This window comes from Panicum virgatum, chromosome 1K, assembly GCF_016808335.1.
Source record: "Panicum virgatum strain AP13 chromosome 1K, P.virgatum_v5, whole genome shotgun sequence".
Taxonomy (NCBI): Eukaryota; Viridiplantae; Streptophyta; class Magnoliopsida; order Poales; family Poaceae; genus Panicum; species Panicum virgatum.
The window spans coordinates 53,388,904-53,400,909 of NC_053136.1; the positions used below are offsets into that span (position 1 = coordinate 53,388,904).

A 12,006-nucleotide genomic window follows, 5' to 3' on the forward strand; every position below is an offset into this window, starting at 1 on the left:
GGGTGCTCCCTCGGGTGCCAGCGGCGAGCGGCGGCCCTCGAGCCGTATCCGCGCTTCTCCGATACGTATCCAAATAAGTATCCGGATTTTTTCTTATTTATTTTTTTCCCAATACTCCTCCGATACGTATCGGTGACGTATCGATGGCGTATCCGTATCGGATACGTATCCGATACGGGATACGCCCATGCACCGGTGTATCGGGGTAGCGTAGCCAGTGGGAGGATACAATTGTCAAGCATAGTCAGAGTGGGTCTTGTGGAATTCAGAAGGTGTTCTAACTATCAATTTATTTTGCATCACCTTCTGAATTATTGACTGTAAGTTTAGTGCTGTCCAAGTGATCCATAACTCTAGGACTACAATTACAACAATTTTATTTTGATGTCTAGAATAAAAGAATGCAGTCAGATATTTACCATGTGGCCAGCATGTTTTATCTTTATATGTCAGTACAGTTTATATCTCCTCTGAGATCATGACTGATAGGTATACAAGGACGACAGCTTCAGGTCTTCAGATTAGAGAATGATAATGGCTGAAGTCGGGAAGGCAATCATTTGTCAGGCATTGACATAATTCTTTGCTTGTCATCAATTGACAGAAATATTTAGACATTCAGTGCATAGGGAAAACCTAAGGAGAGGCCAAACCTTTTACTGCCAAATCCCATTAATTCTCGGCTCCCTTTAATTCCTAGAAATAATCTTGTATCATGGAGCAACCTTACTTCTCCGTTGAGACTCCTTACAGTTCTGGCATGCACACGTCCTATATGTCAGAATGAAAAATAGTAATCCTTCAAATCAATCTGCATTGGTTGTATTATACTAAACAATTATCTCCATAAAGCCCCGGTGAAGTTCCGTTTGGATGTATTATACTAAAACAGACAGATTTATCATGCTGCAAAAAGATGACTAATATGCCAAAGTTGAATAGCAAGCTTTGAGAAATCTCCAAGCCGAGAAACATGCTAGTAATGATTACTACCCTTTCCCATCCAGCGCTTCAACCAATTCAACGAAGTTGATTCAGACTTGAGAGCAAATGGGATCCCTGAGACTGACGGGAAGTTGGACGCCATGACGGCGAACGCAGCCGCTGCGAAGAAGGCCTGGGTGAGGCGTAGGCCCAGACCCTCGAGCGTCCCGGACTCCCGGGCACCCTTGGCGGATCCGTCATCCCTATGCCATGAGGTTGCGCGACGCTGTTCTCTTCTCCCTTCCCACGACGGGTCGATGCGACGGCAAACAGGGGCACCTCGCGGCGGCGGGACGACGGCGCGGCAGGGTGGGGATTGCTGGACGACGCGATGGCGGCGTCGCGGACAGGCTTGCGGACTGCGACGTTGCGAGGGGAGGGCGGCCGCGGCAGACCAGCTCGTGGGCTGCGGCGGCGCGAGGAAGGGGCGAGGGAGAGGGCGGCGGCAGGCATGCGGATGGGAGGCGAGGGTTTCTGGGATCCGATCGGCAGACAGACGATAGTATGAGGGCCAATCGAGATCGGACGGGGACGCTCGTCGAACGGGCGATCTGCAACCGTCCGAGGGCTTAACCAAACTGTGTAGACGAAAAAATATCACCCTTAGCTTTTTTTAGTAGTAGAGATAGAGATAGAGATAGGTTTCGTGCGGCACGATTTCCTGGAAGCAGCTCGTCAAGAAAAACAGAGGTTAAACCAGAGCGGCCGGTGTCTCCGCTTACAAATACTCCCGGGATCAGTGCCATGAGCAAAAATTTCCAAATCAGAACGGCGACATGTGCAGGTTTTGTAATAACAAGTCCCATGAGTTTTCAGATCTGTAGATTCGGATCTCGCTCCCATTTCTCGCACATGATCTGGACCCCAGAACGGACGAAGATGTAAATCTATGGTGCCAATTCTCTGCTGCTACTACTGCAACCTCCATGCTGCTGCATAACCTCTCTTGTGATGGCCAATTGTTATTGTATTGCGTGAATTCATTCAACAAAAAATTGGCACAGAACACAGAAAGGTTTGTTTGAGCTGTTCAGACATGGCGCTGCTCCAACACTAGCTCATGAAAAGGAACAAGATAGGTGCAGAGTGCTCGAATCGTTCATCAAATGGCTGGTAGAGCACTAGCTCAAAGCTCACAAACTCTTTGACCTGTCGGTAAATGTAAGCTCCTGGCACACAATTGGTTCGTATTTTCAAATTTCAATGCTGGCGTCATGTTGGCAACTTGAGATTATCCAATAGTTTGGTTTGATCCTACAACAATTATCAGAACGAATCCCACGAGCAAACTAATGCCTTGGATCTGGCTCGCTTTCCACCGTGGTGACCTGATCCAGAGCACAGCGCTGCGGCGATGCCCCGACGGCTCGCCTACTTATTAGCACCACTCCATGGCAGCACATCCATCTCTCACAGTCACACACACACACCCCGTGCAACGATGGCGAGGCTAGTCGGGGTGGTCTGCGTCCTGCTCGCCGACGACCCGTCGATGCCGCCGCCGCCCAGCAGCTTCCGCGGCAGCTGCGTCTCGACGCCGTCGTTCAACGCCTCCGCCTACTGCAACAAAAAGCTCGTCGGCGCCAAGTTCTTCCACGAAGGGTACCAGGCTGCGTACGGCAACCGGCTTGATGAGACGGAGGATCCCAGGTCGCCGCTCGACAGCAACGGCCACGGGACGCACACCGCCTCCACCGCCGCCGGCTCGGCGGTGGCGGGCGCCGCCTTCTACAACTATGCGGAAGGCAAGGCGGTCGGCATGGCCCCGGGCGCGCGCATTGCCGCCTACAAGGTGTGCTGGACAAATGGATGCGCGGACTCTGACATCCTGAAGGCGATTGATGCCGCCATCGAGGACAGGGTCGACGTCATCTCCCCCTCACTTGGCGCCGTGGATGACGCGCCAAACTTTTATGAAGATCAGATGGCCATAGGCGCGTTCAGCGCCGTCCGCAGGGGCATCGTCGTCTCTGCCTCCGCTGGGAACTCGGGCCCCGGCGAGTACACCGCCAAGAACATAGCGCCATGGTTCATCACGGTCGCCGCGTCAACCATCAACCGCCGGTTCCCGGCGAGCGTCGTCCTCGGCAACGGCAAGACCTTCACCGGCGCTTCACTCTACGCTGGAACGCCGCTCGGCGAAGCCAAGATACCGCTAGTATATGGCGGGGACGTGGGCTCGGCCTTCTGTGAAGCTGAGAAGCTCAACACCAGCTTGGTGGCCGGGAAGATCGTGGTGTGCGATCCTGGCGTCAATGGCCGGACAGTGAAAGGTGAGGCCGTCAAACTCGCCGGCGGCGTTGGAGAAATCCTCGTGAGCACCGAAACTTTTGGGGAGCAGGCCATGGCTAATGCTCACATCCTCGCTGCGACGGCCGTCCCGTTTGCCGACGCCGAGAAGATCAAGCAGTACATACGCACAGACGCGTCCCCCGTCGCGACGATCGTGTTCCAAGGCACGGTGGTCGGCAGGAAGCCGACTTCTCCAAGAATGGCGTCCTTTTCGAGCCGTGACCCGAACCTCCGCGCGCCGGAGATCCTCAAGCCGGACATCACCGCCCCCGGCGTTGACATCCTGGCTGCGTGGACCGGCGAGACCTCGCCGTCGGCACTCGACAGCGACACGAGGTGGGTGAAGTACAACATCATCTCCGGCACGTCCATGTCGTGCCCGCACGTGAGCGGCGTCACGGCGTTGCTCCGGCAAGCGCACCCAGACTGGAGCCCCGCCGCGATCAAGTCCGCCCTGATGACCACCGCATACAACGTGGACAACGCCGGCGACATCATCAGGGACATGTCGACTGGCCAGGCGTCCACGCCGTTCGTGCGCGGGGCTGGCCACGTGGACCCCAACCACGCCGCCGACCCTGGCCTCGTGTACGACGCCGGCGCCGACGACTACCTGTCCTTGCTCTGCGCGCTCGGCTCGGCTACACCGCCGCCAAGTTCACGACGAAAGACGACCCGGCGGTCAACTGCTCGACGAGAGGGGCGGTCAACTGCACGACGAGAGGGGCCTCCGTCGGCGACCTCAACTACCCGGCCTTCTCGGTGGTGCTCAACTCCACCGACGGCGAGGTCACGCAGCGCCACACGGTGCGCAACGTCGGGAGCAATGTGAGGGCCAAGTACAGAGGGTCACCTTCACCAGCCCGGCCGGCGTCCGTGTCGCAGTGAAGCCGATGGCGGCGGACGCAGGAGTACACGGTGACTTTCACGCCGTTGAGGGAGGCGAACGTGACCGAGAAGTACACGTTCGGGTCGATCGTGTGGAGGGATAGCAAGCACAAGGTGACGAGCCCCATCGCCATCACCTGGCCTGTAAGCCAAGTGGCGGCCATGTGATGCATGCGTGTGTTGTTGGGGATTGGACGTTCGGGAGGCGCACCCGAAGGTTATGCCCAGTTTCAAAAAACATATCCTAACCTGTCTGCAGCGCTCCGACACGGGGTGACACACAATCCCGGAGGTTACTAGGAGTCCGCCAAGGTGCAGCAGGCCAAAAAAGCCACCTTCGGATCGAAGGTGACAAACGGCAACATGCTGACGCGAGCTTGAAGATCAAGACCTGCGGAGGTTCAAGAGGCCCGAAGATTTGAAGTCGCAAGGTTAAGCACTTGGGCGAAGGGCACTAGATCCTCCGGAGGAGACATGCGTGCGTAAAAAATGTGAACACGTGAGAAGGTCGGATTTGTGTACCTCTCACCTTGTAATTTTACTATGAAACCGGCTGTGAGTAAGCTGTAAATGAGTTGGGGAGGGGCAATTTGGAGATAGCACAGCTGCGGCTGGGGGTATAAATAGCACATCCCCTCCACCATGTAAGAGGTTGAATTTTTTAGTTATTTACTAGAGAATTTATTGTCCATTTTCATTGCCATTTACATTCTGTTTATGCTCCCTGTCTAAGCATCTATCAAGCAAAGATCCCAACATGTGTCTTTTTTTTTCCTTTGTAAGTTGCAGTTTATGAATAATATTATCTTTGATGTTCCATGTAACGTGACTAGGGATGATCACACATGAGGTAATAGTTTGGTTGTTATTACCTCACGTGCCAGCGTGTGACCACTGAGTGCACGGCGACTGACCCATGGGGGCCACTGTCGGTCAGAGTAGATGTTGTAGGTGACAAAAGTTGAATTACATAGCGCCATGGGGGAGCGATGTATGAGTATTCCTAGGAACACCTAACTATTCTACCAAAAAAATTACTATACATCAAGTTTATACATGTATACATATTCTAGTGGGCAAAACTTATTATAATTCACGACCCAACTCATTAGGCAAGCTCTCGCCTCCCACAAGTCCGGCCCGCTGAGTCAGTCCAGAAACGCCCCCACGACTACTCATCCAGCTCCACACTCACATTCCATTCAGCAACAGTGCTCCAATGACTCGTGGCATATGCTAGGGAGAGGGTTAGGCAGCAGGCACACGCCGCTCCGCATAGCAAGCCGAGGAGGCCTACGACAAAAGGGCGGCAACGGCCACACCGGTCAGCGGATGGGCGCAATTGAGCACTGAGCACCGACACACAACCGAGCTTTCCATTTTTTTTAAATTTTGTGATGCAACTTATGTTTAGTTAATTAATGTGAATGTCCATATAAATCGTACAGCTCTGCAAAATGTAGAAGAAATTGATCGGTAGGAAGTAACCAGATTTGAATTGTTATGTTTGAGATGTCTTTTAGCAAATAAATTTGTAATAGGCCTTAAGAATTTTATAATTTCATAGCTTGGAAGATTTCTTTAAATATTTTGTAATTTTACTTAAGAGTGAAGAATTTTAACCTCTAGTTAACAGTATTGGTGAATTTTTTTGTTAGAAAACAGGAATGCCCATCTTTGAAATTCTTGCTCCTCCACTACATAGCGCGCAGTATACATAGATGGTACGCAAGCCAAAAATTGAAGCGGTTGGGTTCAACAAAAGCAAAAGATAAAAACAAGCGGAGCATAACTAACCGAGTTCAAACCTAAAAACCACTGGAGTATATAATAGTAGTTACAGCCGAGTTGGTGTAACAAGTGACTAGGGATGGTAGAGTTGCATGTTGACCTGTTGTTGTACGGGACAAAACTACTACCTCCGTTTTTAAATAATACGTTTCTGATAAGATGATTAGTTCATTTGCTGTAACAGTAGCAGGCTAGCTAGCTAGCTCACGTGTGAAGCGCTCAGCTCGCACATCAAACTGTAAGCACATGCACATGGATGGCGCGCGCGGGTTTAGCAAGCAGATGCAGGTCCCTGTCCCTTCTTTTAGAATAAGAAAATTCGGACCTTGACCTCTCACACTTGAGAGGCTACAGTCAAATTACAAAAATACAGTACACAGACTGCTTAGCAAACGCTACAACCAAAGATAATAACAGTTCATAACTTGAACTACTTTGTTCCAATAAACAAAATAGCTAGTAGGTCACTCTATGCTTGAAGTTCCAGCCTCCTCTTGCAAAAAGTTCCAGCAATAGACCTTCTATGAACTGACAATTCCTCTTCATGTGATTCTTTTCCTCTTCTTTAGAAAGCTGTGACCAAAGTCTTGTCCAGTGCGTCCCCCTGAATATGACCTGCAGATATGAGTTAGGGAGTTTTCGGTTGAAAACCACGTCATTCCTACTTAGCCATATGGCCCAGCACAATACTACCGCTCCTACCAAGAATTGTTTTCTGAGTTTCTGAGGAAAACCTCTCAACCATGAGCCAAACAAGTCAGCAACATTAGTAGGTGGTTTGACTCCAAAGGACAAGAAAACTGCATTCCACACAAACTGTGCCACATGACAATCGAAAAAAAGATGTTGTATTGTCTCATCTTTAGAGCAAAAGCAACACTTACTTCCCCCTTTCCATCTTCTTTTTAACAGATTGTCCTTTGTTAGAATAACACCTCTCTGAACCTTTATTTTCAGTGGCACTTTTAACTTCCACACAATGCTTTTACAGGGTAAACTAACCATCTATTAGGTTCTTGTACATTGACTTCACAGTGAAATCAGAGTTTCTGGTAAAGGTTCATTTGAAAGAATCATTGGCATTTGATAGAGTTACACTCTACTTTTGAGACTAGCTCATGCCATAATCTCAGGATTCCTGAAAACAGGCCACGGAGCCAACTGCTGAACCGCCCCAACAGAAGACAGCACGCGCACAGGAGCCTAATCCATTGGCAACTTGCGCATGATGTTCATTGTTCAATAGCCGAGCACGCCCGATGGTTTTCAGATTTGAGTCACCCCCCCCCCCCACCACACACACACACGACTTGAGCCGCCGTGGTTGATCTGATCTGATCCCGCAAGTGCGTTTGGTGCAGCCCACCAACCTACATACACATACAGCGTGCTGTTCTAACAGTGGCAGACTGAGTTTGAATGTGACAGTGACAGACCTCGCATGTGAGGGTCTCACCTCTCGGTTCCTACATCAAAGGCTGCAAATCTGCACCGAGCGAGGTGTCATGCCACACTACTAATACTCAGAAGAATCACATGTGAGTACTGCTCTTGATCTGCTGATAGAAGATTACAGGGGCCATGGACTGTTGTTGTCTGAAAGTCCTCTGATATGTTGAATGTAAGCACATGCACATGACACACTCGTTCGCCTTTTCAGAAAGGGAAGGCATTTAGCATGTCGTGCTTCCCTCCAAGCAAGGAGCCAATATTGAAGCTTTCAAGACATCCGTTCATCAAGCTTTGTTTTCAGATTCGGATTTAGCACATGATCCTCACGGCGCCAAGGCTGCCGTGCTGATCTGATGACTGATGTCTGATCTGGTCCCGCAATGCGCTCGGTGCAGTGCAGCTCACCAACCCGCCTCAATCGTAATCATCTTGCCTAGATTGAAATTTTCATAGTTTGTATGGAGAGGCTGGTTTGGACCTGATATGTTCCCTATTTTATTAGCGCCAATGCCTCACGAGTCCGACACAGCACATCCCACTCAGTCACTCGCCGCGCAGTGATGGCCAAGCTAGTCAGGGGGGTGCGCGTCCTGCTCGCGGCCGTCGCTGGCGCCGCGGCGGCGACCGAGGCGGAGGCCATGTCCTCCTACATCGTGCACGTCGCGGAGGAGCACGCGCCACGCTCGTCGCCCCCGCGCCTGCTCGCCCGCGCGTACAGCCTCCCCGCGGGCATCTCGCGCCCGGCGCCGCGGGTGCTCTACTCGTACGCGCACGCCGCTACGGGCTTCGCGGCGCGGCTCACGGAGCGCCAGGCCGCGCACCTCGCGTCCCAGCGCTCCGTCCTCGCCGTCGTGCCCGACGCGACGCAGCAGCTGCCGACCACGCTGTCGCCCTCCTTCCTCGGCCTCTCCGCCTCGTCCGGGCTGCTCCCGAGGTCCAACGCCGCCGCGGACGTTGTGATCGGCGTCATCGACACCGGCATATACCCCAAGGGCCGCGCGTACTTCGCCGCCGACGCGTCGCTGCCGCAGCCGCCTAGCAAGTTCCGGGGCACCTGCGTCTCGACGCCGTCTTTCAACGCCTCCGCCTACTGCAACAACAAGCTCGTCGGCGCTAGGTTCTTCTACCTGGGGTACGAGGCAGCGCACTGCCGCCTTAATGAGACGGTGGAGTCCAAGTCGCCGCTCGACGCCGTCGGCCACGGCACCCACACCGCCTCCACCGCTGCCGGCTCCGCCGGGGTGGACGCTTCCTTCTTCGACTACGCCAAAGGCAAAGCCATTGGCAATTTGGCATGGCTCCAGGCGCGCGCATCGCCGCCTACAAACCGTGCTGGACGAAAGGATGCACGGACTCCGACGTCCTCATGGCGTTTGACACGGCCATCGCCGACGGGGTCGACGTCATCTCCGTTTCACTCGCGGCCTCCAAGGCGCCCAAGTTTTACAAGGACAACACGGCCGTCGGTTCGTTCAGAGCCGTCCGCAAAGGCATCGTCGTCTCTGCATCTTCAGGAAACTTTGGCCCCAGCGAGTTCACCGCCGTCAATGTCGCGACCTGGATCTTGACGGTTGGCGCATCAACCATCGACCGCCAGTTCCCAGCGAGCGTTGTTCCCGGCAATGGCGAGATGTTCACCGGCACTTCAATCTACGCCGGTGTGCCCCTCGGCGAAGCCAAGATACCGCTAGTATACGGCAGGGACGTTGGCTCAAGCGTCTGTGAAGCTGGGAAGCACCGTCGTTGGCCGGACGCCCTCTTCTCCAAGAATGGCGTCCTTCTCGAGCAGGGGCCCGAACCGCCGGGCGCCGGAGATCCTGAAGCCGGACGTCGCCGCTCCTGGCATCGACATCCTGGCTGCGTGGACAGGCGAGAACTCGGCCTCGCAGCTCGACAGCGACCTGAGGCGAGTGGAGTACAACATCATCTCCGGCACGTCCATGTCGTGCCCGCACGGGAGCGGCATCACCGCGCTGCTCCGGCAGGCGCACCCGGACTGGAGCCCCGCCGCCATCAAGTCCGCGCTGATGACCACCGAGTACAGCGTTGACAACGCCGGCGATATCATCAGGGACATGTCGACGCCATTCGTACGCGGGGCCGGCCACGTGGAGCCCAACTGCGCCGTCGACCCAGGCCACTTGTACGACGCCGGCGCCGACGACTACTTCTTCCTCTGCGCGCTCGGCTACACCGCCGAGCAGATCGCCATGTTCAGGACTAGAGACGACCCGGCGGTGGACTGTTCGGCGCGCACGGCCTCCGCCGGCGACCACAACTGCCCCGCCTTCTCGGTGGTATTCAACTCCACCGACGGCGAGGTCACCCAGCGTCAGCGTGCCGGGCTGCCGGCAGGCGTGCGCGTCATGGTGAAGCCGCGGAAGCTACGGTTCAGCGCGACGCAGAGGACGCAGTGCGGGGAGTGTGGCGGCCGAGAAGTACACGTTCGGGTCCATCGCGTGGAGCGACGGCGAGCACAAGGTGACCAGCCCCATCGCCATCACCTGGCCGCCGAGCCAGGTGGCCGTGATGTGATGCGAGTTGCCTCTGCTTGTCTTCATCTCATGTTGGCGTTGTAACTTGCTTGCAAGTTGGAAGCAGCAGGTTACAAAATGAGTTGCCTCATTTTATTAGAACTAGTAAGTTGGCGCGTGCCGCGCGTGCGGTATATGATATTAAATAAAATTTCAATATAATAAGCTTAGTGATACAACTCATTTTAATGTATGAAAAAATTACAAGTAGCTGAAATTGTTCGAGTGCTTGTACTTAGTTGGAAGCATGAATATTTTAAACATGAACTTAATCTTTTTCCAGTGTGGAACTAAAATACCACCTTGTATAATTGTTGTGGCAATATATATAGGACCCTTATACAGCTCAAATTCCACCTCATTTTTCTCACAGAGGAGCATATAGTTCTTTTTTAGAGTAGTTGCATGTTTAAAACGATGCACTTTCATCATACTATATTGCGAAAAATAGGTTTGTGTCTTGACCTAGTATGGATATGGATGTACCAATGTAGAGGTCACAAATAAAGATTTTGACAAATTAAAGATTCAGAAAGATATCTCACTCCACTAACCTACACATTTTTAGAAAACAGGAGTATATGCATTCTGATTTTTAAGTGTTCGCATAAACATTTCCAAACAGCCTAATAGCCTATAATTCGCTGTGAAGCTGCCATTGTTTTCATTCATCAAGAGCTGTGAAGCTGACAAGCCTAGAGAGCTGAAAGCCAGATAAGGGTGACCTTTAGGCTTGGGCTCTCATCTTCACCCTCAGTCTGGTATACAAGGGGGAAAAATCACACAAATAGTAGCACAGTTTGCTTTTCCAAGAAGCAAGGGGATCAGATCACAGGGTACAAAGCTGATCCAAAAAAAATAGTAGTAAATTGTGATGGGTTTCTGCAAATGATTTTTTGGCAAGGAAATGATAAACTGAGGTCAAATAAATTATTATCTTGTAAAAAAAGGAAATACTCTCTTGAACTGAATAACAAAAAGAAAATTATATTGTTCAGTACAATAAAGAGGATTATAAAGAAAGAGAGAGAGAACACTCACTAAAGAGAGAGAGAACCACAGAAAACAAATGTCCTCCTCGAGCTTGCAACATCTACGGCATGATGTTCAGGTCCTCACCTTGACGTTCTTCAGCCACCTTACAAACCTTGAGAGTATCCGTTGGCATGTGGACAGACCTTGATCATCATTTGCCATGCATAGTATGCATCCAGAATAGTAGGAAGCCCAAGAGCCCTCTAGAACATGAAATTTACAGCAACATTAGCTATACATGAGATGCTGTGTTTGCACTGCTCCATTTTATGCAACCAGCATTGTTATTTTTCAGACAAACAGAGTGAGCACATCGCAGGTTACATTGGAAGAGTAACTATAACTGCAGCTTTCTTTATGGCAGACTATAGTTGAACTTATATTTTGGTCTAAACTAACTTTTGATTCTCATTATCATCTTGAAGAATAGCTTTTAGCACAAACCAATTGCTGCTTGTAACAGTCAATGTTGTAAGCTTTGCATTTTTTGAGAAGTGTAGAGAAACACCGCACACCCAATCGGGGGGGGGGGGGGGGGTGACCTTCATTATATAGCCATAGGCGGCTAGGGTTACAATGTGTACAAGGCCAATGGCCCAACAGGCCCAATGTGGGCTGTATGTTACAATTACATTCTAACACCCTCCCTCAGTCTAAGCGGGAGTGTCACGAACACAAAGACTGGACCTAAAGTCAGTGAATAACTGTACAGGTAACCCTTTGGTCATAATATCCGCGAATTGATGAGACGACGGGACATGGAGCACCCGAACCTGTCCCAAAGCAACCTTGTCACGGACAAAGTGAATATCTATCTTGATGTGCTTCGTGCGACGATGATGAACTGGATTTGCAGTCATGTAGACGGCACTGACATTGTCGCAGTAGACGATCGTCGCCGAAGAGATAGGTGCATGAAGCTCCTGAAGCAGTTGATGAAGCCAACAAGTCTCAGCCACAGCGTGCGCAACAGCACGATACTCAGCCTCCGCACTCGAACGAGAGACCGTAGTCTGTCGTTTGGAGGACC

General features: G+C 51.8%; 2 pseudogenes; both read left to right on the forward strand.

Annotated features, from left to right (window-relative positions):
• Nucleotides 1–2,409: 2,409 nt before the first annotated feature.
• Nucleotides 2,410–4,332, forward strand: LOC120643899 (annotated as a pseudogene).
• Nucleotides 4,333–7,967: 3,635 nt separating this feature from the next.
• Nucleotides 7,968–9,973, forward strand: LOC120643907 (annotated as a pseudogene).
• The last annotated feature ends 2,033 nt before the right edge of the window (nt 9,974–12,006 follow it).